Raw genomic sequence first — 27824 nt, forward strand, 5'->3', positions numbered from 1 at the left:
GATTGCGACTGATTGTGGTGATTAACTTATTATTTGTGAAGACAGCACAAAGAAGCACAGAAATAAAGCTTTTGATTAAAATGACTCATTGTTAATGATTTGACAAGCTGTAGGCAGAGCTACTCACCAGGTGTTGATAGTGTCTTATCAAGACTACTACTAAAAATATATCACTTATTGTACTTCTAACACAGCTTCAAAATATGATTTACCATCATGTTGACGTAAAGGATGGTCAGTCCTTGCATCCATAAATCTGTCTATGCAAGTGCTTACACCCCTGCCCCATCTCAACAGCAATCCAATTGGTGGAGCTGCCGTTTTGTTGTTTTTCTGTAGGAGTGAGCCTTTATTTGTTAGTCTATGGTTAGTTGTAATATAACCCCTATAGTGGCYTAACTCTGCTTATCAGCATTACAAGGAAATCCTTTCCCAGTCTTGGAGGTTTGTGCTCCAGGGCAACTCAAGTCTTTGATTAAACTCGCCTCCTCGCTACCATTTTGATTGAACAAACCCAAACCCACTGAATACTGTCATTAGGAGTAATGCTACAGCACTTGTTTTACTACAAGCAGTGGTATGCAAGCTAACAGCCTCACCCAAATGTATCTAAAATGTTACAACACTAGGCCCAGGTCTGCTGTTTGGTATGACTTCTAATTATAGTTTATTACAGGCTTATTACATGCTTATTACAATACAAGTATCACTRTCCTCTCATCAAGTCATTGACAGCCTAAGCCCACAGTTGATGCCCACAACCCTCCAAGAACTGGTGAAAGGTCTGGAATTAGTGGTGAKTCACCTTGAGGATGAGGGTGAGGAGGAGCGCACTGACAGCCAGCGGCAGCATGCTGGACACGGCCCAGCTCAGCCAGTAGGTGGAGCTCCTCAGCCCCATCATCCTCACGGTCTCCTTCAGACGCGCCTCCTTCTCCATAACGATGCCCTTCACGATCATTGCCACCGAGTAGATCCAGGCCAGGGTCATGTACAGGGGCAGAGAGCGTGCCAGCGAGCGGAGGAACCTAATAGGGGGAGGGGTCAGATGGGAGAGGAAGAAGGAGGGGGCAGAGGGTACACGGCCCAGTCACATCCGGATGATGATTGACATTTTCTACTAGCTATGGTTGAGCTATGGTTGTGGCAAAATCCCAATGAGTGTATGATGTACCTACAGTGGTAACTTGATTTCWAGCAACAAACTTGATAGATACATTTAGATTTACAGCAAATTTACTTMATTTGTCGTATCAATGGGGGCTGTGTTCCTGCATGGTGGGGATAGAATTCAAGTGACCTGAGATATGGATTTCCATCTTTTTGATCTCATTCATTTTCTGCAAAGTAACTTTGTTACCTTGGCAGCAGTTATTAATAAATACTTTTTTTAACCCTTATTTTACCAGGTAAGTTGACTGAAAACACATTCTTATTTACATTGTCATGACTGTCATGGGTGAGGATCAAAGGCCTCACATCAGCTTGGTAAATAGCTGACAACTACCAAACCCTCTTACCCACAAAAGAGGGYAAATAATATGCATATATTAGCATCTGGGACAGAGTAGGAGACAGTTCAATTTGGGCACGCTATGCTGCCCCCTATGCTGCCCCCTATCCCTAAAAAGTTAAACAACTTCTCCCGTGGTGCCCCAAAATCCTAATGAGTTAATTGTTACATTATTAATTTAATCTAGTAACAATTAAACATAGTAGGTAATTATTCGATAAATAACAGTCATCACATTAATGAGAGTCACGTCACAACAATATCAACGACCTTGGGAATAGTTACAGGGGAGAGGAGTGGGAGTGAATGAGACAATTGTAATTATTGGGGATAATAAGGTGGCCATGATCAATCAATCAATCAAATTGATTTATAAAGCCCTTCTTACATCAGCTGGTGTCACAAAGTGCTGTAGAGAAACCCAGCCTAAAACCCCAAACAGCAAGCAATGCAGGTGTAGAAGCACGGTGGCTAGGAAAACTCCCTAGAAAGGCCGGAACCTTGGAAGAAACCTAGAGGAACCAGGCTATGAAGGGTGGCCAGTCCTCTTCTGGCTGTTCCTGGTGGAGATTATAACAGAACATGGCCAAGATGTTCAAATTATGATTTGAGCCAGATTTGGAATTTAGCCAGGACACCAGGGTTAACACCTCTACTCTTACAATAKGTGCCATGGGATCTTTAGCAACCACAGAGAGGTACACTCAAAGAAAATGTGAATTTTGTTCACAGACGCTAAAATGGGGAGGGGACATTATGAGGACATATTAAATGTAGAGTATAYGGGGCATGTTGATCACCACTAAAGTCATACAGTATTTCCATTAGGGATACACCAATCGTGATTTACTGTATGACTTTAGTGGTGATCAACATGCCCCCTATACTCTACTGTTTCCTTGAGTGGGAAGCAGACAAGYGCCACAGTATTTGGGCCAACAATATTAATAAACTCCAATTAATCAGTCTAGATAGGAGGGACATTAGTGTTTTGACATCCGCCTGGAGTGAAATGGCAAGTGGAAAAGAACATGGGGACTCAGGTGTGGATGACAAATCTTATGGCAGTCACACCTAATCCAGACACAGCAGTCAAATAATTGCCTTCTAATTCCCTGTTATACTAACATGCTGCAAATGGCCATGACATTTAGAATAGGGCTCTATGATTTGAATACACATCATGCCCAGTTGTTCCTCCAAGGCACCCAACTAACTCAATTTATTGTTATTAATGTTACAAATTGATGTTGGCTGGAAAACACATTAGGGTGACGGCGAAATTACATTTTGCCCAGAGCTGTTTTATTTACTATGAGAATTTTCCAATTAAACTGCAAAAAATTGATTAGCTGATCTAAATTAAGAATAATCCTTGTCTTTGTCATGTAACCGTGAATATGAATTAGGAGGCTGAAAAGGACACCATACCTTTAAGAGGCAGATAACGATGCAAAAAAAATGTGTGGTGATGATGAGCAAACAAAATGCCCGCCTCATTGGGATAAATATTCTACAATTTAGCTTAGACGCACATTAGTCCACAGACAGGGGATCAATTGAACAGATACGCCATTAAATTGCACCCGGCAAGTTCGATGACACAGAAGAGTGATGTAAAGTGCATTTAAGCCACAGAGCAACAGCCTAACGCAATGGTAAATCTAAGCCTAAATGCAGGTCAGTAGCGCTYTAGGTTCAGGGGTGTCAGAAATATTTMTTCTATTTTCACAATCACAATTATRGTCCCACTTGCTGTCGTTAGCACGAAAGCCTGGGTTTTGATGAATGAAAAAGCTGTGGGTGGGRCMKMMKTTGGCCTCTTACTGGCTAATCAGAACATGCTCCGTGGCGAAATATGTSGTTACTTCAAGTTGTGTATTTACCGTATTTTATTTAATTGCTTGGAATCAACTCCAATTCCAATGTTAGTTTGTTAAATGGCTTACAGAAACAAAATAACAAAATGTAGATATATCTTTGCTAATTACGTTAATTTGAACCCATTTGCAGTCCACATTGCTATAAGTAATTTCATGGTTTCAATAGCATTCACACTGATATAGAGGCTAGGCTTACTGTAAATTGCATTATGGCTGGGCATGGACATGCCAAACATTGTCAATAAGCAATATTAAATTCATTATTGATGAGGCCTAAAAAGAGAACAAATTATTTGAATCAAATTTTAACAAAACAAAAACTTGTTTTAAATACATTTACAAGCACCATCATTTCTCKCCATGGGCATATAATATTAAAACAACGCAGACTATGGAAGGTTMTACACACATCCAAACTTGACTTTATTGGAGGGAAATTACAATTTTAGTGCCATTCTCAATAAATTAGCATGATAGTGGAAATTGAGATAATCAACGTCATGCCTGGTTCGATTTGTTCTTGGTATTAGTTGTCCCGCAATTAACAGGAGCAAGAGTTCCAAAGAACAAAACACAACCACTTTACAAATCAAGTATCTTTAAGATCTAGTATAAACAAACTATTGTGCACCTCTTTAAAATAATATTTGTTTTCTCTGTACTTCTCTTTAAACAATATTGCGTTATTATATATTTAAATGGCTCTGTTCCTGTAATGTGTACTTCTCCTTAAACAAATTACATTACTATACACTACCAGTCAAAAGAAAACCTACTCATTCAAGGGTTTCTTTATTTGTACTTTTTTCTACATTGTAGAATAATAGTGAAGACATCAAAACTATGAAATAACACATATGGAATKATGTAGTAAKCAAAACAAAACAAAATATATTTGAGATTTGAGATTTGCTTATTTGACCTGTCCTTGCCATAATATGGACTTGGTCTTTTACCAAATAGGGCTATCTTCTGTATACCCCCTACCTTGTCACAACACAACTGATTGGCTCAAATGCATTTAGAAGAATATAAATTCCACAAATTAACTTTTAAGAAGGCACACCRMTTAATTGAAATGCATTCCAGGTGACTACCTCATGAAGCTGGTTGAGAGAATGCCAAGAGTGTGCAAAGCTGTCATCAAGGAAAAGGGTGGCTATTTGAAGAATCTCAAATATAAAATATATTTTTATTMGTTTAACACTTTTTTGGTTACTACATGATTCCATATGTGTTATTTCATAGTGTTGATGTCTTCACTATTATTCTGCAATGTAGAAAACTGTCAAAATTAAGAAAAACCCTTGAATGAGTAGGTGTTCTAAAACTTTTGACCGGTAGTGTATATTTCCTGTAATGCGTTTACACCAACAATGCGTTTACACCTTGAGCCTTCTCCAGGATGAGGCCCTTGATGGTCATGCAGACGGTGTACATGAACGGCAGCACTAGGAACATGGGAAGCATGTTTCCAATGCTCTGGATGAAGCTGGTGGGTGCAAAGGGAAGGCAAGGGAGGCAATCGAAGAGGTCAGGAAACAGCGAAGCTGGGAATATCGACAAGCCCAGGCTTTGATAAGGGAAGGCYATGCAGCCAGATGGGAGCTAATGCATTATTTATTGATAATCTGTTGTATAAGCCCCACTCCTTATGTAAAGACAGAACTCTCACAATCAGGGTTTCAGAGATGGGTTGAACGGGGCATTTTGCACCATTAACAAAWACAAAATCAATCTTCTAGCGCAATCTCGTCCTTTGTCTTCAAATCCGTGCGTATCTAGAAATCAGCTTGATTTAATGTTCTAGTATTTCACACATTGTTTAGCTCGTCTTACTTTCATAGTTAAGCATGACAATGTACTGAACAGGGAGCCTTGGCAACCATTATCATATTGTTAAAATGTCCTCTTTAGTCATTTTAATAAATTCAACACAGTTTTGGATAACACTTTGTCTGAACACTCCTCCTTTTTCATCTGTTGAACTGACCTTTGCCCCTTAGAAGAAGGAGAGCGAAAATAAGTTGTGTCTATGCAGTAAATGTCATTGTCCCAATGGATGATCCATTAGGATAGACACACTCTAGGTTTTTTTTAATCAAGGGTCCAACGCGTTTATAGGTRCAGCTATATATTTTACATTGGGCTAAACGTCATAAACCTTGAGCATCACCTCTATCCAACCAGTTAGAACCGTCCGTCATGCTCAGGATGATGGATCATTTGATGTTACAATACAATAAGACGATATTAAACAACCTTCATAATGCCACCAAAATGCCATGTCAATATATTGTACGCCACCAATGTAATAGTGCTTCTGTTTCTCTATCAGACAGTGAAGAAGATATATCAAATGAACTGAGCATTTGAAAATGTGTAGATTTCACATATCAATAATGCTTACCGACCATYAATACAATCCTTAGAATGCCAATGAAGTAGCATTTTATCACTGTTAGGCAGACAGGACAAAGGGACTATGCCATAATAGGCATAACGATATCCCACTTTCAAGCCACTGAACATAACTAGTTAATCAAAGTACATTTCCAGGGCATTTACATTGTGCTAATTTCTCGGCAAACTTTTGAGTGAGTGATTTGTTAAATGGATTTTGAAATTTGTTAAAGGCCAATTGAGTTATGGTGTACCATGTCCTCTACCTCCCAATGTAGAGACAGCTGTTGTGCCCAATGGGACTGAGAGAAAATGCAGTAATGCGAGTGCTTGAACGGGAGAGCCRGGTCTTTGAGGTCACTGCCTGTTCTCTCGTGGAATATATCACTTTCACAGGAAGCTTTGTAATCGACAAGATGCAACGACACCAATTTGAACTCAGAATTCAACATGGACGGAGCTTGAAATGTGTGTGGAATTAAAATATTAATGTCAACACTTTGTCAGGTCTGCTTACGAGCTTGAAGTAAGTTTTTTAAAAACTAAAAGATTTCATACAATGTAATCTTGCCTCAGCTAACAGTTGCATCAMATTGAATAGTAATAATTTTATTACATAGTCCTGATTCTATCGTAACATTTCTTTAATGGGACAATCTGGAATTGAAACATCCAAAAATGGATGTACCCATCCCAGATTGCCCCTTTAATGGCAGCCAGCCTGCGACCATTAACTCCTTGTCGACTCGTCACAGACTAGTCACTCTAGAGTAGATCAGTCATGCATACCACGTTTGACATTGACAACCTTACCACCAGATGCTCCTGAATAATACATTGCTGATCGATTCGAGGGTGCTTAAGTAATACAAGTCCTACTAGGTGCATGTTACAGGGCTCGAGTTACATCGCAGCCGTGACCTAATTTAAGGAGAGTCGAGAGACTTGGGGTTTTAGTAAATCAAGTGATATGGGGAGCAGAGAAGCCCCAGAGAATTGAGTAATTATGTTAAATATGTCCTTACCATATTTCTAGCAAATTTACTAGGTTGGTGGTGGTAAAATCTTCCCAAAATTAGTGGGAACGTTTCCGAGATAATTTAGACTGCCGCTGCAAACATTTATGGTGGTGATTCTCAGACATTTATCCAAAGTATCTTCTATTTAAAACGAAATGTTTTTTGTTGTTGTTATTTTGCATGTAGGCACAAAAGGGCAGTATCATTGATGTTGATCTGTCACTTGTATTGCAGATAATACATACATTTTCATGTTTGCATGGAGTCACAATACTCATTTCCTATGCCTGTTTTGTATACACTAATTTCAAAAGCCTCATGGGAACCTGTCCTGTGCGATACCAACGAAAGTACATGTTATTGTAATCAAGTTCTGATACAATACTATCAAGTTGGCATTGTTATACAACTATTGATATGGAACAGGATTGAGTTACAAACAGATTCTCTGATTCGAACTGCCATTTTGTAAGTCTTATCTCGCCCCTAAAGACCGAGCAGCACGAGTTCTTATCCTCAGCCTTCATCTCATGGTTGGCGTGTGAATGCGGCAAAAGCATTGAGCTAATACAGTTTGTTTATCTCCAATTCAAAATGTAAAAGGGCCCGCTCTTGTTGAAGGACTAACAGTTCTGTATCAGTTTACCTTGTACTGTAAATAGGTACTGAAGTGGGAGAGAGAGACAATGAGGAAGGGGAGAGGGTAAACCTGGAAACATAGTGGTATCCATGGYTCTCACAGGGTCAATAGGTCATCCCCTGTCAGATAATATATTATAGGAACCCGTAAGAGAAAGAAAACTCACTCTGCACAAACTGGTTGAATCAATGGCGTTTCAACATAATTTGTCAACGTTTTGTGAAGAGGAATTTAGGTTTGAAATACACTGAATTTGCGGGGGGAAAAAACGTTTAATTAACGTAGACTGTTGTTTGGAGGGTGACATTTCAACCACAGGATTAAGTCCTCATGTTGATTCTGCTTTTAGATGGCTGAAGGCATAGTGATAACGCATAGGTCATTTAGCTGTCTTTGTGTGGGTGAATAAAGATTGCAATGTTATTGATCAACGTCTCAACCAAATATTACCCAATTGTCCATTGACGTGGTGTGCCCAGTGGGAATATATTATTTCCTGAATAAGAGTATCCACGAGAAAGAGTTGCAATGATTGAAGTGCCAAGCTTGATGTTAAAAGGAAAGTGCAAGGCTGGTCTTTTATAATATGGCAAATGGAACAATACATTATAAATCAAAMAAATATTGCAAGTACTGTTCATAAAAGCATTTTTGGGCTGCTATTTGTATCTAAAATATGCAGGTAAAGTGAAAGTGTGTTATTATCAATTTAAAGGGCATTACACAAAATAAAGCTTTGATAAAGGACTTTACATACAGCTATGAGAAACTACATTGGTTACATTGAACTTCAGACATATATAATTTATAACATTAATCCATATATTGTATTTGCTTCGCTCTGCCTAGGTGAAGTGCACACCATTAAATTGTTAATGAGTTGTCTAAAAATTATTGGAGAATTGTCAGCTTTTTAAATTACATTTTAAAGTCAGATTAGGCTTTTTGGTATTTTTCTAAACTAAAAAGTGTTTACAGCAGATTACAAACAGGAACATCTGGATGCACAATGCAGCTCTTCCCACTTTTCCCCATTTCCAGATCACAATAATTACCCTGAAAGGTCCTGTCTGTCATGCTTCCCTGCATCTTCCCTTTTTCTGCAATTCCTCTCTCAATTATTCATGAATGAAATAACAGTTTTCAAGGGTTAATAATTTACGGAAATGCCCAAATGGCTAAGCAAGCGAAAGAGTAAATGGCGGAGGGACCGGGGGGTATTGCAGTGTTTTATGYGCCCCATTCATTTTCAGTGATTATTAGTCCTATGTTTCACGGAGAGGGAACACAGGCATTAGGATATAAGTGCTTTGATTGTCTCATTTGAGCTCGTTTGCAACACTCGCTGGAAAATAATGAACAGGAAATGGATGCATTTCACTGTGCCGTGAGGGGACACTTCTTAAAAATACAGGCCTACAGCAAAGCACAATGGATACTGTATGTGAGTCGCCCTCTCTCCAATAATCATCACAGGATAAAGGAAGCTCCTCTCCTTTTTTATAATGTGCACAACAACTGCAAATAACTAATACATGTTCTATTTTKTTTGATCGTGTTAGCTATATAATACCTTGTTCATAGTATAGGCTTAGTAGGCTCTATATTTAATTTGTGGAAGATTTAACAGAATGTTATGTGGTTTGTGCTACCTGTCAAGAGCTATACAATGAAACAAGCTGATTATCGGCTAAGAAAATACATGTTTTTCATGAAGATCCAATTGCTAGTCCAGATGTTGATGCCAAATCAATAAAGACATTACCAACTATGCCAATGTGCAGAAAGACTAGCACTGATGTTGTCTTTATGTTTCCAAGGCAACCACATGGAGTAACTCTCCATAATTAAAAAGAACACCACATTTCTAACCAGACCTGGGTTCAAAAAGGATTGGGTATGAATACTTTGAGCTTGATTGAGCCTGCCTGGAGTGCCAGGTGGGAAGGGTTGGGACTTTTGCGACTAATCCAGGGGTTGCTTTACATCAGGCAAGGTCGATAAAGCACAGATAAAGTATTTAACAGAAAGCGAATACTACTTGGTACCCAGGTCTGATATACAACCGTACCATACTCYTGCTTTCCGTAGCCGATGTGAGCAAGACTTTAAACAGGTCAACATTTACCAAGCCGCGGGGCCAGACGGATTACCAGGACGTGCACTCAAAGCATGCGCAGACCAACTGGCAAGTGTCTTCACTGACATTTTCAACCTCTCCCTGGCCGAGTCTGTAACACCTACACATTTCAAACAGACCAACATAGTTCCTGTGCCCAAGAAAGCGAAGGTAACCTGCCTAAATGATTACCGCACCGTAGCACTCACGTCGGTAGCCATGAAGTACTTTGAAAGGCTGGTCATGGCTCACATCAACACCATCATGCCAGAAACCCTAGACCCACTCCAATTCGCATACCACCGCAACAGATACACAGATGACGCAATCTCAATCGCACTCCACCCTGCTCTTTCCCACCTGGACAAAAGGAACACCTATGTGAGAATTCTGTTCAATGACTAAAGCTCAGCGTTCAACACCATAGTGCCCACAAAGCTCATCATTAAGCTAAGGACCCTGGGACTAAACACCTCCCTCTGCAACTGGATCCTTAACCCCTGACGGGCCGCCCCCAGGTGGTAAGGGTAGGCAACAGCACATCTGCAACGCTGATCCCCAACCCCTCAGGGGTGCGTGCTTAGTCCCTTGCTGTACTCCCTGTTCACCCACGACTGCGTGGCCAAGAACGACTCCAACACCATCATTAKGTTTTCTGACGACACAACAGTGGTAGGCCTGATCACCGACAACGATGGGACAGCCTACAGGGAGGAGGTCAGAGACCTGGCAATGTGGTGCCAGGACAACAACCGCTCTCTCAATGTGAGCAAGACAAAGGAGCTGATCATGGACTATAGAAAAAGGAGGGGCGAACAGATCCACATTAAAACTTCTTATGGCTGCAGTCCCGTTAACGGGACCGATATGACAACAGCCAGTCGAAGTGCAGGGCGCCAAATTCAAAAAACAGAAATCTCATAATTAAAATTCCTCAGACATTCATGTGTCTTATATCATTTTAAAGGTKATCTTGTTGTTAATCCCACCAAAGTGTCCGATTTCAAATAGGCTTTTCAGATAAAGCACTACAAACGATTATGTTAGGTCACCACAAAACCACAATAACCACAGCCATTTTTTCCAGCTAAAAATAGCTTTCACAAAAACGAGAATTGTAACGGCAGATTTCCTCCTCTTCGTCTGAAGTGTGTTCGTCCCGTGTGGCACGAACACTGACACAGGAAACAAACACCCACAAACCAACAGTGAAAAACAGGCTACCTAAATATGGTTCCCAATCAGAGACAATGACTAACACCTGCCTCTGATGAAACCATATCAGGCCAAACATAGAAACGTGAAAACTAGACACACAACATAGAATGCCCACTCAGCTCACGTCCTGACCAACACTTAAAACAAAGAAAACACAAAAGAACTATGGTCAGAACGTGACAAGAATAGAGATAAAATTAATCACTAACCTTCGATTATTTTCATCAGATGACATCATAGGACTTCATGTTACACAATACATGCATGTTTTGTTTGATTAATTTCATATTTATAATCAAAAAATCTGTGTTTACATCGTTTCAACAGAAATACTCATCATAAATATAGATGATAATACAAGTTATACACATGGAATTAATAATATACCTCTCCTTAATGCAACCGCGTGTGTCAGATTTCAAAAAACTTTACGGAAAAATAAACCATGCAATAATCTGAGACGGAGCTCAGATGAATAGCCAAATTAGCCACCATGTTGGACTCAACAGAAACCAGAAAATACATGATAAATGTTTCCTTAACTTTTTATTTTTTATTTTATTTTATTTTTTTATTTTAGCCCATTTCTCCCCAATTTTCGTGGTATCCAATCGCTAGTAATTACTATCTTGTCTCATCGCTACAACTCCCGTACGGGCTCGGGAGAGACGAAGGTCGAAAGCCACGCGTCTCCGAAGCACAACCCAACCAAGCCGCACTGCTTCTTAACCTTTCATGAGCCTCTACCCCGGGTCCGGGATCACCCCCACCCCCCCACACACTGATTAGCATAGCTAGCATAGCTTCACAAGTAGATAGTAGATCTAAATATCATTAAATCACAAGTCCAAGACACCAGATGAAAGATACAGATCTTGTGATAAACCCATCATTTCTGTTTTTTAAAATGTTTTACAGGGAAGACACAATATGTAAATCTATTAGCTAAACACGTTAGCAAAATACACAATTTCTTTGTCCACCATTTTTCCTCCACCAGTAGACTATCACCAATTCGGCTAAACTAAGATATTGATAGCCACTAACCAAGAAAAAAACTCATCAGATGACAGTCTGATAACATATTTATGGTATAGGATAGGTTTTGTTAGAGAAAATGTGCATATTTCAGGTAGAAATCACAGTTTACAAATTGCACCCCATCACAACTCGACTAGAATTAACTAAAGAGAGCAACTGTTATGACCAATTTACTACCATAAAACATTTCATAGAATAAGACAAAGCATAGCAATGGAAAACCCAGATCTTGTGATTCCAGACAATATTTCAGATTTTCTAAGCGTTTTACAGCGAAAACACAATAAATCGATAAGTTAGCATACCACATGTGCAAACGTTACCAGAGCATCGATTCAAGCCAAAGAGAGCTATAACGTAATCATCGCCAAAATATATGAATTTTTTCACTAACCTTCTCAGAATTCTTCCGATGACACTCCTGTAACATCATTTTAACAACATACATATACAGTTTGTTCGAAAATGTGCATATTTAGCCATACAAAACCGTGGTTACACAATGAAAATAGTGAAATCAAGCCTCAAAATGTCGGACGTCATCTTTCAGAGTGATCTAGTTTAATCGAAGCTAAATCATATACTTGACTAAAAAATACAGGGTTGACAGGAATCGAAAGACAAATTAGTTCTTAATGCAATCGCTGATTTACATTTCTAAAATTATCCTTACTTTCTTATACAGCGTTCGCCAAGAGAAGCTATAACAAACAAAATGGCGTAATATGCGTTTAAAATATTTCGACAGAACAAACGATTTATCATATTAATATTTTCTTACTATGAGGTGATTTCCATCAGATTCTTGGGCAATGTATCCTTTCTTGGGTCTAATCTTCTTTGGTCGATAGATGTCCTCTGTCCTTCGAAATATTCCACTAACGATCGAACGGGACCCCGAAACGTGCCCAAAGTTTCAGAGTGCACGACAAAGAAATTCCTCAAAATCGCACTAAACGGATATAAATTGCTATAAAACGGTTCAAATTAACTTCATTATGATGTTTTCAACAACTATAACGACTAAAAACATGACCGGAGAAATATCACTGGCTAAACAACCATTTGGAAGGAGGCAGGTCTGATGTCCATCTTGCGCAAGACGCATGCAGGAAGAGGTCGGTATTTCCACGTTTCGTGTTTTATAGTGGCTCTGATTGCGCAATCGAATCCATTCAAAGCGTGATGACGTACTGACACCCAGAGGAAGACGTAGGCAGTGTCGGTTTCTCCATAGCATCTACAGGCACCTTAAAACCGATCCCAGATCAGGGGTCAAAACTTCTGAAATCTGACTCCCTGTCAGGAAAAGTGCTGTAGAGTAGTTCTGTACCACTCAGAGACAAAATTCCAACGGTATAGAAACTAGAAAGTGTTTTCTATCCAATAATAACAATAATATGCATATTGTACGATCAAGAATTGAGCACGAGGCAGTTTAATTTGGAGACCAAAAAATGCTAATGCGGAACAGCACACCCCCTATAGTTGCAAGAAGTTTAACACAGCGCGCCTCCAACCCGGAAGCCAGCCGCACCAATGTGTCGGAGGAAACACCGTGCACCTGGCCCCCTTGGTTAGCGCACACTGCCCCCAGCCCGCCACAGGAGTCGCTGGAGCGCGATGAGACAAGGATATCCCTACCGGCCAAACCCTCCCTAACCCGGACGACGCTAGCCCATTGTGCGTCGCCCCACGGACCTCCCGGTCGCGGCCGGCTGCGACAGAGCCTGGGCGCGAACCCAGAGACTCTGGTGGCGCAGCTAGCACTGCGATGCAGTGCACTAGACCACTGCGCCACCCGGGAGGCCCCATGTTTCCTTAACTTTGATGAATTCATCAGAATGCAGTCCTAGGAATCCAGGTCCACAATAAATGCTTGATTTGTTCGTTAAGGTCCGTTATTTATGTCAAATTAGCTTCTTTCGAATTGTTTACCAAACACCCTAACCAAAGTCTCAAAGCGCGACCACTATAACGTGACGAAATGTCCAAACATTCCGTTACAGTCAGTAGAAACATGTCAAACGATGTACTGAATCAATCTTTAGAATTTGTTAACATACATCTTGAATAACGTCCAACCGGAGAATTAAATCGACTTCAATTGAGAGATGGAACGGAGCTGCCTCTCACGTGAACGCGCGTGTTGAATGCATGGTCACCTCATGGCAGTGATTACTAATTTCTGTCTCCTCGACCCCTTCACATTGATCATCAGACTTAGTTCTATTGACTGTTGACATCTAGTGGAAGCCGTAGGAAGTGAAAACCCATCCATATCTCTCTGTATTTTCAATGAGAGCTTGGTTGAAAATATGGCACCCCCAGAAAAAATCCAAACAGGAAGTGGAACTTCTCAGGTTTTTTGCCTGCCATAATGAGTTCTGATAATCTCACAGACATAATTCAAACAGTTTTAGAAACTTTAGAGTGTTTTCTATCCAATACTAATAATAATATGCATATATTAGTAACTGGGACTGAGGAGCAGGCCGTTTACTCTGGGCACCTTTCATCCACYCTACTCAATACTGCCCCTACAGCCATAAGAAGTTAACATCGACAGGACTGGAGCAGGTTCCTTGGTYTCCATATCACCAACAKACTATCATGGCCCAAACACACCAAGACAGTTGTGAAGAGGGCACGACAAAGCCTATTCCCCCTCAGGAGACTGAAAAGATTTGGCATGGGTCCCCAGATCCTCAAAAAGCTGCAKCGTAGAGAGCAGCTGGTATGGCAACTGCTCMGCATCTGACCGTAAGGTGCTACACAGAGTAGTGCGTACGACCAGTACATCACTGGGGCCAAGCTTCCTGACATCCAGAACCTCTATACCAGGCGGTGTCAGAGGAAGCCCCAAAAAATTGTCAAAGCCTCCAGTCACCCATATCATAGATGGTTCTCTCTGCTACCGCACAGCAAGCAGTATCGTTTTGCCAAGTCTAGGACCAAAAGGCTCCTTAACAGCTTCTACCCCCAAGCCATAAGACTGCTGAACAACTAATCAAATGCCCACCCCGCTTGTTTTACACTCCTGCTACTCGCTGTTTAGTATCTGTGCAAAGTCACTTTACAAATCACCTAGTTTATCCTGTAACCCAGCACATTGAGTCAGTACCAGTACCCCCTGTATATAGCCTCGTTATTGTTATATACATTTCTTGTGTTACTTTTTGATTGATTAGATATTTTTTTACTTTCGTTTATTTTGTAAATATTTTATCAACTATATTTCTTGAACTGCACTCTTGGTTAAGGACTTGTAAGTAAGAATTTCACGGTAAGGTCTATAGCTGTTGTATTCGTCGCGTGTGACAAATACAATTTGATTCGATTTTTGACCTCTTGACTCTTGTCACCACTCCCTCTAGCCCTGGTCCTTATACTGTATGTCTGTATCATAGTAAGGCTACAGTACATTCCAATGAAGGTTGTTATGCAATATGCTCTGATGTTGTATAGAGCATTTTCAAAATTAAATTACAGTGACTTCCAACGGGGGAAATATGTGTCTGTCTCCTGAAACATTGTGGCTTTGTTGCGAATGGCCCATATGTCTCCGGTCAAAAGGAGTGCACTATATAGGGAATAGGGTGGCATTTGGGACCTACTTTGTTGCACTAGTGGACTTTGATCTCCTRAGAAATGATCTGTCCCCCGATGACATCATTGAGCTCTGAGTATATTATTGGAAATGATAAAGCCGTGTAGATTGGAGTAATTTCCCTGCCTCTGAGGAAATCTCAACTGCCTAAGATTGAGCGCTATAGTGCAGTCTATCTCCCTTGGCGAAATACACCTATCCATTGTGCTTTAGAACAGTAACGCTGATGAATACCTGATTCACACAGAATACAATGGTCCCTATCAATCTCTACATATGATGGACTTTGTGTGTGGTTTCATGAGGGAATTGGGTAGTTTCTTAAGGAGGAAATGTGATATTGAATGAAAGGGAGGGAACATAAGAATGTAGCCTGAATAATTTAAAGATACATCAAGCATTCAGGTCTCCAATGTTCAGGACATGGTCTGCATGTGGTCGGACTAAATCAATAGCTGAAATTTCTTCGGCTCTGTCTTGTTGTATCTCCATCTTGCAACAAGTTTGTTTCCCCCCAGCTTTGACACAATTCATAATTAAAAACTCACGAAGGGCATCAAACTTTCAAGTTTGAATGTGAATATTAACACTTCTCTCCTCRCTCTCTCCCCCAGAGTTGTGGCTGCAGCAGACAGCAGTATCCAGGGACGGAAGACAACATGAGAGATAGCTTTGGAAGAGTTTCCACAGGGAAATTTGTGCGGGCTAAGTGACAGATAAGCCCATTACTCTAGCCTGTGGTAGCGGTGAGTGGCAAGTCCCCAAGTGAGTAGATTTTTATTGCGGTAATGCCTTCTTCCCTCTATAATCACGGGACAGACAGATAACAGCTTTTGTACTCACACATCGTCCACGTAGCAGGGATATGGCATTTGCTGGGCAAACACGCCGAGCGGCTGGGATTTGTTTGTGTGCGCCCGTATTATGCCATGGTCCATCATGTCCTGCAGYTAGGCGAAGCCTCCCCATATATAGCGCAGGTCGTTAAAGGAGTTGCCACGGGCCCCAGGAGACCATCCCCTTTKAATTGAAAGGACACACATCACACAACGGTCATTGTCTAAGGCTGTTTAGACAGGGAACACAATTTTGATATTTTTGACCAATCAAATCAGCTCTGAACAAGAGCTGATGTGAAAATATCTGATGTGATTGGTCAAAAGASCAATTAGTGGAAAAATTATCAGAATTGGGTTTCCGTGTAAATGCAGCCTAAGAGAAAGCTGGGTTTGAAAACATCATGGACGCAATAGCCAAACGTTACACCAATATTTATGTCATGAGTCATGACATTTGTCCCATGAGTAACATGGAATCATAATGTTTTTGGCACTGCATGCTTATTATAAATCGCCTGAGACATAGGACAGAAAGTATGCAATAAAATGCCTGTTTCGCTTCAGATACGACTACAATTGTCGTATCTGAAGCCAAAAAAACAAAAAACTGGCTAAGCAACATGAGGGCCTGTATCCATAATGTGTCTCAGCAACATCACAGCCTGTATTCATAATGTGTCCAGCACCATCAGGGCCTGTATTCATAATGTTTTTAGCACACATCAGGGCCTGTATCCATAATGTGTCTCAGCAACATCACAGCCTGTATTCATAATTGTTTAGCAACATCAGGGCCTGTATTCATAATGTTGTCAGCAACAATCACAGCCTGTATTCATAATGTTTTTAGCAACATCAGGGCCTGTATCCATAATGTGTCTCAGCAACATCACAGCCTGTATTCATAATGTTTTTTAGCAACATCAGGGCCTGTATCCATAATGTGTCTCAGCAACATCACAGCCTGATTCATAATGTGTTTTAGCAACATCAGGGCCTGTATCCATAAGTGTCTCAGCAACATCACAGCCTGTATTCATAATGTTTTTAGCACATCAGGGCCTGTATCCATAATGTGTCTCAGCAACATCACAGCCTGTATTCATAATGTGTTTTAGCAACATCAGGGCCTTATTCATAATGTGTCTCACACCATCAGGGCCTGTATTCATAATGTCTCAGGACCATCAGGGCCTGTATTCATAATGTGTCTCAGCAACATCAGGACCTGTATTCATAATGTGTCTCACACCATCAGGGCCTGTATTCATAATGTGTCTCAGCAACATCAGGGCCTGTATTCAAAATGTGTCTCAGGACCATCAGGGCCTGTATTCATAATGTGTCTCAGCAACATCAGGGCCTGTATTCAAAATGTGTCTCAGAGTAGGAGCGCTGCTCTACACTCTTAGAAAAAAGGGTTCCAAAAGGGTTATTCAGCTGTCCCCATAGGAGAACCCGTTTTCGTTCTAGGTAAAAAAAAGTTTCCCCCCCAGTTATAACCATTTTGGGTTCCATGTAGAATCCTCTGTGGAAAGGGTTTTATATGAAACCCAAAAGGGTTCTACTTTGAATAACAAGGGTTATTCAAAGGGTTATCCCATGGGGACAGCTGAAGAACCCTTTTAGGTTCTAGATAGCATCTTTTTTTCTAAGAGTGTAGCATCAATTTAGCCTTTAGATCCTATTGAATTACATTCCATGGACAGGGGGGACCTGATCCTAGATCAGCACTCCTCTAAGACGCTTTATGAATACGGGCCATGTTGTCCAATGTTTTCTCATTAGCACTAAAACATGGTGAGGGCGGAGAGGCTGTGCACTGGGCCTACCTTTCTTTGATCTTATTCGTACGCTCCCCCTTATCAATGTCCATGCGGATCTTYTACTTGACGTAAGGAGGGGGGTGGCTTGCGGCAGGGTTGAGGTCTTCGAAAACGATTCCAGCCCAGTACCTATTGCTCTCTAGAAGCTCCAAGGCTCTAGTCATGAGATGTCTCTCACTGTCGGCAGCCTCAAACTTATCCAGGTTCAAGCACTGTAACATGAAAAGACAAGTTACATCAAGAAAGAGAGAAAATAAGTGTAATTCTTTACAAACTGCTAAGGGTCTTACTAAAACAAGAATATGATGTTAATATAAGATGATAGATGAGAGATGCTTTTTTTATATATATATCAGGATACTGGGAATTTCAATTTGGAAACKCCATTTCTTAAAAGTTCCCACCCAATGGCGAAGGTGRATAYAGATGGAGGAATTCAGATATCACGTGATTGTTTTTAGAGCTCACCCTTGTTCTTAAACTACAGCASGCAACATTMTTCAATGTGCCAGTAAATCAGCACAATCTACTTTTTCGTTTTTCTAATTCCCGCCATCTTGGAGCTAGAATTGGGATCATGTATTTTTTGTATTTTTTGGGGAGGTGGTGATCATGTATACTGTGCTAATGCCGATACAAAAAAAGAGTAACGGAAAGCAAATGTAAGAAACAGCGAACTGAACAAACAGGCATCTTTATCCACCAGCCATCTTTATGCACCTTGGCCATTCCAGCCCTGCGTATTTCGTAGATATTACACAGAATGTCCAAAACCACTATACCCACTCTCYGCAACTACCATCTTTCCAACAACACTGAAAGCTGGAGTCTTCAAGGCTATTGATGCCAGTTGTGATGTCAAAYACATGATGAAACTTCTTTGCACTCAATGGAGTCCCATTACCTTTAGAAAGGAATCTCAAATCGACTGCTGTTGGGGAGTAGTGAACTATTTGTAATTCAACTAGTAATTCAACTACATTTTATAGTAGCTTGGTGGTAGTTGAACTAAATMAATATCTTGGTAGTGTTTTCAGTAGTTAAAAACGTTTTTTTTTGCCATATAGCAGTCTAGCTAACTACTGGAACTACACACAATTTTCTTTTCCTAATATAAAATAAAATACGGGTGAAGTAGGCAAGAATTKCCTTTCTTTTTCGGTATCAGACCTATTTCTCACTTGAAACATGTTTTTTGTGTTTAATAGGATAAATTACACATTCTGTTAACATCTGACTTCTGTTAACATCTGGCATCTGACTCCTGTTAACATCTGACTCCTGTTAACATCTGACTCCTGTTAACATCTGACTCTTGTTAACATCTAACATCTGACATCTGCCTCCTGTTTACATCGGACTCCTGTTAACATCTAACTCCTGTTAACATCTGACATCTGRRTCCTGTTAACATCTGCCTCCTGTTAACATCTGCCTCCTGTTAACATCTGCCTCCTGTTAACATCTGCCTCCTGTTAACATCTGACTTCTGTTAACATCTGACATCTGACTCCTGTTAACATCTGACTTCTGTTAACATCTGACTTCTGTTAACATCTGACATCTGACTCCTGTTAACATCTGACTCCTGTTAACATCTGACTTCTGTTAACATCTGACTTCTGTTAACATCTGACATCTGACTCCTGTTTAAGATCTGACTCCAGTGTGATGTGTTCTTGCAATTTGCAGTCTGACATTTCAGATTCAGATATGATCATTTTCAGTATCTTGTTTAGCTTTAGTTAAGTAGACTATTATTTTTTATTAAGAGTAGCTTAACTTCTGTGACGTAAWTGGTAGTTTGGTAAACTATKATTTCAGAGTAGCTTCCCCAACACTGCAATCGACACTCACCTCACTTCAACTCACCAACATGTATCTGCTTTCAGAGCAACAATACTCAACCACATCCAACATCAGAGTACCTTGGGTAGATTGTTGTACYTAATGTTTAAAATGACATGATTTGTAATTCTGATCAATGCTCTCAGGGTAGACTGCTAACTTATTGTACACCTGATTTGAGTGTGTAGATCTCAAGTTCAAGCCTCAGTGCACATCAACTCAGGTTGGCTCTTCTGCACTATCATACACAGTGTTGTTTATCCTACACAGACAGTAAGATTTAGATTTAAACATGATCGTATCATATTGGCATAAATGCTCCTCACAATTTTTTCACCAACATTTATAGTGTAGCCTATCTACAATACCACTCTCCAAAAATAAGCGATGGGCAGAAACTATAAGACCTGCCTGAGAAAAAACATGTTTTGGTACTGACACGGAAAACAATACACTGGACAACAGCGGAGTTACAAATGATGAGGAGGTGGCAAGGGATATGTTTTGGGCTACGGCTGAGACATACTCATGAGGTACAGGCTTGGTAGTTAGCTGGAACTCACCATGTCCTTCTTTAATGAGCTATAGCCATCCGGGGAGTGAGTCTGTCTTGACAGCTGTCCACACACACATCTCCTCCACCCTTGTGACACTTTCTCTCAGTAAAGAAGGTCCTATACGATGCTATATTATATTCACAGACAGCATACGATGTACATGTTTTTATTGAGTTAACAGAACGGCCAAATTCAGCATGTCACATTTTTGGCTGTTAGTTATAGAGTACATTATATGATTCTTGGGCAGTTTGTCCTGAATGTAGGGAAAGTTTACAMTTGTTTAATGCATTTGTCTACTCACAATGCATTATAAAGGGCTATCTATTGTGGCATACCTGAAATGTATTAACCATGAGCCAGTTTACATACTTGCAGYCTCCTCAGAAGAGCAAGMGGAGGACCATCCTCCTCAGTGAATTTCATAAAAATAAAAATGTTAAAACATTGAAAAAAGTTTCCTTTTTAGATAAAACTATACTAAATATATTTCCATGTCACCAAATAATTGATTAAAACACACTGMTTTGCCTCCCGAGTGGCACAGTGGTCTAAGGCACTGCATCYCGGTGCTAGCTGTGCCACTAGAGATACTGGTTCGAGTCCAGGCTCTGTCGCAGCCGGGCCACGAGTGGGAGACCCATGGGGCAGCGCACAATTGGCCCAGCATCGTCTGGGTTAGGGGAGGGTTTGGCCGGGAGGGATGTTCTTGTCCCATCTCGCACTAGCTGTGCGCAATGCACGCTGACACAGTCGCCAGGTGCACAGTGTTTTCCTCCGACACATTGGTGCGACTGGCTTCTGGGTTAAGCGCGCATTGTGTCAAGAAGCAGTGCGGCTTGGCTGGGTTGTGTTTCGGAGGACGCACGGCTCTTGACCTTCACCTCTCCCGAGTCCGTATGGGAGTTGCGGCAATGGGATAAGACTGTAACTACCAATTGGATACCACAAAATTGGGGAGAAAAGGGGGCAAAAAAACAACACTGTTTTGCAATGAAGGTCTCAGTAGCCTCAACAGCACTCTGTAGGGTAGCACCAAATCAAATCAAAGTTTATTTGTCACGTGCGCCGAATACAACAGGTGTAGACCTTACAGTGAAATGCTTACTTACAGGCTCTAACCAATAGTGCGAAAAAAAGGTGTGTGTGTGTGTGTACGTAAGTAAAGAAATAAAACAACAGTAAAAATACATTTGAAAATAAGAGTAGCAAGGCTATATATAGACACRGGTTAGTCAGGCTTATTGAGGTAGTATGTACATGTAGGTATGGTTAAAGTGACTATGCATATATGATGAACAGAGAGTAGCAGTAGTGTAAAAGGAGGGSTTGGCGGGAGGTTGGACACAATGCAGATAGCCCAGTTAGCCAATGTGTGGGAGCACTGGTTGGTCGGGCCAATTGAGGTAGTATGTACATGGATGTATTGTTAAAGTGACTATGCATATAAGATAAACAGAGAGTAGCAGCAGCGTAAAAGAGGGGTTGGGGGGGGCACACAATGTAAATAGTCCGGGTAACCATTGGTTACCTGTTCAGYAGTCTTATGGCTTGGGGGTAAAAACTGTTGAGAAGCGTTTTTGTCCTAGACTTGGCACTCTGGTACCGCTTGCCATGCGGTAGTAGAGAGAACAGTCTATGACTGGTGTGGCTGGGGTCTTTTGACAATTTTTAGGGCCTTCCTCTGACCCGGTCTGGTGTAGAGGTCCTGGGATGGCAGGCAGCTTTGCCCAGTGATGTATTAGGCCGTACGCACTACCCTCTGAAGTGATATAGGTCTTGGTGTGTTTGTGACCTTCTAGTTGTTGTTTGATGTGAACAACAAGGAATTTGAAGCTCTCAACCTGCTCCACTACAGCCCCATCGATGAGAATGGGGACGTGCTCGTGCTCCTTTTCTGTAGTCCACAACATCTCCTTAGTCTTGGGTTACATTGAGGGATAGGTGTTATTCTGGCACCACCGGCTAGGTCTCTGACCTCCTCTCTATAGGCTGTTTTCGTCGTTGTCGGTGATCAGGCCTACCACTGCGTTTCATCTGCAAACTTAATGATGGTGTTGGAGTCGTGCCTGGGGCCATGCAAGTCGTGGGTGAACAGGAGTACAAGGAGGGGACTGAGCCAACGCACCCCTGGGGAGCTCCAGTGTTGAGGATCAGTTGTGGCAGATGTGTTGCTACCTACCCTCACCACCTGGGGGCGACCCGTCAGAAGTCCAGGATCCAGTTGCAGAGGGAGGTGTTTAGTCCCAGGTTCCTTAGCTTAGTGATGAGGCTTTGAGGTACTATGGTGTTGAATGCTGAGCTGTAGTCAATGAATTAGCTTCCTCACATAGGTGTTCCCTTTTGTCCAGGTGGGAAAGGGCAGTGTGGACGTGAATAGAGATTGCGTCATCTGTGGATCCGTTTGGGTGGTATGCAAATTGGAGTGGGTCTAGGGTTTGGGATAATGGTGTTATGTGAGAACATTACCAGCCTTTCAAAGCACTTCATGGCTACGGAACGTGAGTGCTACGGGTTCTGTAGTACATTTAGGCAGGTTGCCTTTGTGTTCCTTGGGCAAACAGGGACTAATGGTGGCTCTGCTTGAAGCAATGTTGGTATTACAGACTCCATCAGGGACATAGTTTGAAAATGTCAGTGAAAGACAGCTGCCAGTTTGGTCAGTACAATGCCGAGCACACGTCCTGGTAAATTACACGATCCCTGGCACCCCCCGCAGCCTTGTGTATGTTGACTGCATTTAACAGGTCTTACTTCACGTCGGCTACGGAGAGCGTGATCACACAGTTGTCCGGAATGAACATGCCTGATGACACTCATGCATGTCAGTGTTTTGTTTGCTCGAAGCGAGCATAGAAGTGATTTAGCTCGTCTGGTGGCTCGTTTACTGGGCAGCTCGTGCGGCTGTGCTTCCCTTTGTAGTCTGTAATAGTTTGACAAGCCCTGCCACATCTGACGAGCATCCGGAGCCGGTGTAGTATGATTCAATCTTAGCCCTGTATTGACGCTTTGCCTGTTTGATGGTTTCCGTCGCAGGGCAATAGCGGAATTTCTTGTAAGCTTTCCGGGTTAGAGTCCCGCGGTGTAGCTGGAGGACAGAGCTTCCGTCTCCTCTTTGGACCACTGACTTCAATACAAAACCTGGGAGGCTATTGGTTCTCATCCCCAGACAGTGAGACATGGACTGTCAACATGGACTGTCTGTTCATCAAATGTTTTGTCTGTCATCAAATTTTTCTTTCGACCAGTATGAACCTACGTTGTAAACTGTCATTCATAGGCTAGGTTTGTAGCTACCCTCCATGAAAGGTATAGGTTTCAATTCGAGTATCATGTCGTAGCAGATAACCGTATCGATGTTACTATGACACTGGGTAGAAGTGGAATACATAAGCATCATCGACAATCATACCAAGTTAGCTGAAAATGTAAAAGGCGGCATGGCCATGAAATCGGTTATCCATGACATCCATGGGCAAGATCACAGTTACTTGCTTATACTAGCTACATATGAGCATATCTCTTTAAACTCTGTCACTACTATAACTTCCCTATTTGCTGATGTTACATACATCTAACACAAATAAACACTCAGGTGAGTAAACACCAACATGTGCATTAGACAAACCAGTTTTAATCTGTAGTGGCCAGTGAGCGAAACAGGCTAAACAGGCTATTACATGTGTCCAGACACAAGCCCACTGTCCTAAAGTCGACCCATCCAAATTCTAATTAGCTAAGTGGTGAAGTTCCCTGAGGTACAGACCTCGGGATCAGCTTAAAACCTGCTGCAATCCTAACTTTTAAACCGTTTAAAGCCGGGGAATAAATGCTAATCTGATCCAAGATCACCGTCTAGACCTAGTGTCAACTTCCCACTATTCCATCCTATTCACGTAGAAACAAGGAAGTATGTTAAGACAGCGGCATCAACACTTGACAATCGATCTGGTCCCCCAAGACCTGAGCTCGCTTGCCCATTCTGATGTTTGGACATTCGTATCAGACTTAGAGTCGGAACTAACCTCGACTGACAGTGCTACACGCACACAGATCTACTCGCCCGCCCTACATCTAGACTTTAACAGGATGCGTCCCGCAAGGCACCTTAATGGCTTGGGGTCAAAAGTATGACCTATAAATGGGAAAGGGTGCATATTGGGGTGTTAGAAACCACTTCCCAGATATTGGAAGGACCATCTGGGTAAGGGAGGTAAGCAGCAAATACAGTGATGTGTTAGGGAGTGTAGAGCCACGCCGAGTGCTGCTAACTGACAGACTGTCGATGAGATGAGCCTCGCTCTTCATTGGCCCTCATTGCATATGATAATTCATGGTGTTATACTTTATACTGGTGTGTGTGTGTTCTTCCCCCCAGATGCCACCGAATAATTTTTGCTGGGTAGGATAGCTGCCTGCTTCCTTGGTGATAACACAAGAGTTATAATCAAGTTTATCTATCTCAGTTAAATTCATCTATGGCTCACTTTAGAGAAGCTAGCTTTGTAGGCACCCAGTCCAACAATCTTGACACCCAACGTATCGCTGGTCGACTACTCATCAATGATTAGCCTGCCTTGTTGTTTAATTTATTAAACCTGACAATTAAATAGTATTTAATCCATCTTGTGATTTTAAGTGGTGGATCCAATCTTTGATGTTTCGTTTTTCAAAAGTGCTAAAAACTATTCAACAAATGTTAAAAGACGCACCAATGTTGTAATTACTAGTATATGACTTATTAGGCGTACAAGGACCTGAAAGGAAAAAAATTTGATTTTTAAAGTTCATCTTGCATGTTTCCTCAACTGACATGTATTGACCTACATGTATCTCTGATTAATTACACTGATAACATTTTTTAAAGCACGAGAGAAATTCTCAAACATTCTGTGTTTGGTGCCAAATGGGAGAGTGAGATGAAACGAGCGCGGAGAGACAGAGGAGACGCGAAGAAGAGGAGAGAAGATAGAGAGGAAGAGGGAAGAACGAGAGAGAGAGAGAGAGACGAGAGAGAGAGAGAGGAACGAGGAGAGACGAGAGAAGGAAGAAGAGAGAAAGAGAGAGGAAGAACGAGAGAGAGAGCAGGGAGGAAGACACGGAAGAAGAGAGAGAGAGAAGAACGGAAGAAGAGAGAGGAAGACGGAGAGAGAGAGGAAGAACGAGAGCAGAGAAGAGGATAGAGGAAGAGAAGCAGAGGAAGAAGAGAGAGAGAGGAAGAACGAGAAGAGAAGAGAGAGAACGGAAAGCAACGAGAGAGAGGGAGATGAGAGGAAGAACTGAGGAGAGAGAGAGAAGAACGAGAGGAGAGAATCTTTTAATCTCCCTGTTTGTGTCACACTGCCCACGAAAATGGAAACTAAGCTAATAACTGTCCTAACTCTCGCTGCAACTGTATGACATATTATTAAGACAACATTATTTCCTTCAGATTACACAGACCGCCACAAATAATTTGGAAAACAAATCAACCCCATGACTATTGGGTGAAATACATGTGCAATCACAGCAGCAAGATTTGTGACCTGTTGCCCCGCAAAGAAAAGAGCAACCAATTGGCGAAACAAACACCATTGCCAAAATCCCTTCTTGTACTTTTATACTAGTTGCACCATCTTTACAACACTGAATATAGACAGTAATAATGACATTGAAATGTCTTTCTTCCTTTTGGAAATGTTTTTGCGTGTAATGTTTTTACTTTTAAATTACTGATTGTTTTTTTCACTTTTGTTTATTATCTATTTCACTTGCCTTTGCCATGTAAAACATAATGTTCCCATGCCAATAAAAGGACCCTTGAATAGAGAGAGAAAGAAAGAAAGATAAGAAAGAAAGCAAGAAAGAAAGAAAGAAAAAGAAAGAAAAGAAAGAAAGAAAGAAAAGAACAGAAAGAAAGAGAACAAAGAAAAGAACGAAAGAGAGAGAAGAGCACATTTAAAATGTCTCGTCCCCGTCTACGCCCAGCATGCATTGAGTCTATGTGACAGGGGAACAAGGTAAATGAACATGCGAGTAAACATCTTCATCCCTGGCATCCATTTTGGAAATTATGGAAGCCATCAGGACCAAAATGGATTGGCATTACTTTGGAATTCATTGTCACATGTGCTACGACCCCCAAGGAGGCTACGATGTCATCTCCCAGGTATTCAGCAATAAGGAAGAGGATAAGGGTATTTGAGATATGTCTGTAGTCTACTCGTGGGGGAGCCACATAGCAGCGAGAAGTAGTGTATCGCTGCAACCAACTCACAAGATCATATGTCAATGTCCGCCCAACTGCCTGCCACGTTCCCCATGGTGTAGAGATGTGCGCGGTTTTTTGTTTTCTGCTGGTTTAACGGTAGCAGATAATGTGTGTCTTGGAGTGCATTATAACGATGCTTTTCTTTTTTTATTACCACAGCAGTAATGGCTACACATTGTAAAGCCGGTTTTTTCCTGAAATGTTGTCAAGGGTCAATTGATATGGACTTTTGTGAATACTGAACCAATTGGCAACCTTGCTTCGTATTCACCCAGTCAAATTAAACATTACTGTGAAGAAGTACACAGTTTGAAAGTGTAGCCCAAATCAGGAGCTAGGATCATAGACCACACATTACAGAAATGGTCAGTGTATTTTGTAAGTGGGGGGAAAGGTATCAAATCCACTTTTTTGAACAATGTGAAGCAAAATAATGAATAAAAAACATACCCCAATGAACTTCTTCAGGAGGTCCAGGATTTGGCTTGGTGGCGTTGAAGCACGTTGCGCCAGTCATTCGGCGGCATGCCCGTGGGGCCGACCCTCAGGGGCCCCTGTGTACAGACGTTGGCGAGCAGTTTCTTGCCGTCCATCTTGTGCCCTTTGAGCCGTTGGTTGAGCAGGCTACAAAAACAGGGTTATCCAGCAGGGCCTGGTTTTGGCAACAAGAGGAGAGGGTTGTTGGGTAATTTACACTCATCAGATATAAAACAATTAATGGCACTGAGAAATGAATGCAGTGGAGCTTAATTGTGGACCTGGCACAACTGCAGATCCCAGGACATCACACTTGCAGGATTTTGCTTTTTTCTCTCTGAAGAATTATTAGAAACTATTAAGCTAGATGGCACTGGTTGTACTGCAGGCTTTCAACCACTTTCTTCATGATCCATCGGAAGGTCCATGATGCATGGCACACACACCTGCACATCGCAGATCACTTAGGCATGTTTTAACAAACATACACACACACTCACACCCACACTGCGAATTCATTGACTGTCTCCCTTCTCCCGCAGTCCTTCCCCTCTTCCGTGAACTAGTCGTGGGATTGAAGG

The 27824-nt window shown here is 41.5% G+C and overlaps 1 pseudogene; it reads right to left on the reverse strand.

The window, feature by feature from the left end:
* The window catches only part of LOC111980748 (phospholipid-transporting ATPase ABCA1-like), a 134562-nt pseudogene that overhangs the window by 61322 nt on the left and 45416 nt on the right, over window positions 1-27824 (reverse strand).

This window comes from Salvelinus sp. IW2-2015, linkage group LG3, assembly GCF_002910315.2.
Source record: "Salvelinus sp. IW2-2015 linkage group LG3, ASM291031v2, whole genome shotgun sequence".
Classification (NCBI taxonomy): Eukaryota; Metazoa; Chordata; class Actinopteri; order Salmoniformes; family Salmonidae; genus Salvelinus; species Salvelinus sp. IW2-2015.